The sequence below is a fragment of the Priapulus caudatus genome, unplaced genomic scaffold (assembly GCF_000485595.1).
Source record: "Priapulus caudatus unplaced genomic scaffold, Priapulus_caudatus-5.0.1 Scaffold1089, whole genome shotgun sequence".
Classification (NCBI taxonomy): Eukaryota; Metazoa; Priapulida; class Priapulimorpha; order Priapulimorphida; family Priapulidae; genus Priapulus; species Priapulus caudatus.
Genome location: NW_014578150.1, coordinates 66,630 through 67,945, shown reverse-complemented (window position 1 = coordinate 67,945; position 1,316 = coordinate 66,630).

Below are 1,316 nucleotides of genomic sequence, written 5' to 3'. Positions count from 1 at the left end.
TCATTAAAACTCAATTAATGGCCATCACAGTGTGTGTGTGTGTGTTGTGTGTGTGTGTGTGTGTGTGTGTGTGTGTGTGTGTGTGTGGAAAAGCCACACTCTTTGTCTACACCGACCGTAAGACTTGCAGTCCTGTCGAAAAACATTTAGTTGTCTTGTAAATTTGTTGCCATGCATGCTACACACTGTTTAGCTACCTGTTTTACCTAATGTTGTACCAACTGTTATACCTATTATTCATCTAAATATTCACACAAAATGTAGTTTCCTCGTGTGATATCTTGCCGCAATGAGTAATAATGTGGTGAGAAGTAAAGAAGGACAATACGTAAGGCCGGAAAGAAGGCAGAGACAAAAACAAGTATGACATGAGCACGGTTGATTAAAGAATGGATCCATTAATTTTGAATAAGGGGGGTCGGATATAACCGCAGATCAGAGGATGATTAAATGAGTTCGTCATAAATTCGAGAGGTAATATAGCTGAAAGCCAATGGAATTTGTATATATATTTCCTATTATTATATAGCTTACTCGATTTCAACTGAGACAAATTCTTACTGCATACTAGAAAAATCGGATCTGTGATTATCCATGGTGAGGGTGGATCCTAATCCACTAGACCACATTTTGGAACCGCTCTTGTAGACGTACCTAAAAAGATGAGAGAAAAAATTTAGCTATAGGGGAAAATGTAAAAGCAACACATAACAAGAAAATGGGAAAAAAGAAGGGAGAGGAGGAGAAGAAGACAAAGAAATGTAATAAGATGTAGAGAAGAAGGATGAAGAAAATGAGGAGAAAGAAGAAGTAGTGGAAGACGGAACAAGAAGAAGAAAATTTGTATATACAAACTGTAGAAGAGGAGGAGAATGCAAGGGGTGGGGGAGAGGAAGAAAAGAAAAAAGAAAAATCGTAATATTGGAGAGTAAGAAGAAAGAGGAAATTTAAGTAGTTCACAATAAGGATGCCTCGGCTACGGGACGCTGAATGCGAAAAACAGAAAAAACTGGGACTCACTGGTACCGCCGTTATTTGAATCAGACATGACTGCGTATTTGTTTTTGACTCGTTTGCGTTCGATAACGGCCAAAAGGTCTGGTGCGTATAGTAAGATGGCAAACTTAATTCCATTTTAAATGGAATTTAGCTCTAGCTATATGGGCTATATTTTAATCTGGCTAATAAGATTAATTAATAATTCGGTAGCCACAATGTTGAAGTTTGGACATGTATGATGCTCTGGTTCCAATCTAGGGATGGTTGGACTGGCGTCACAGTACTCAAATTTGGATACTAGCCTTTTATGTTATATA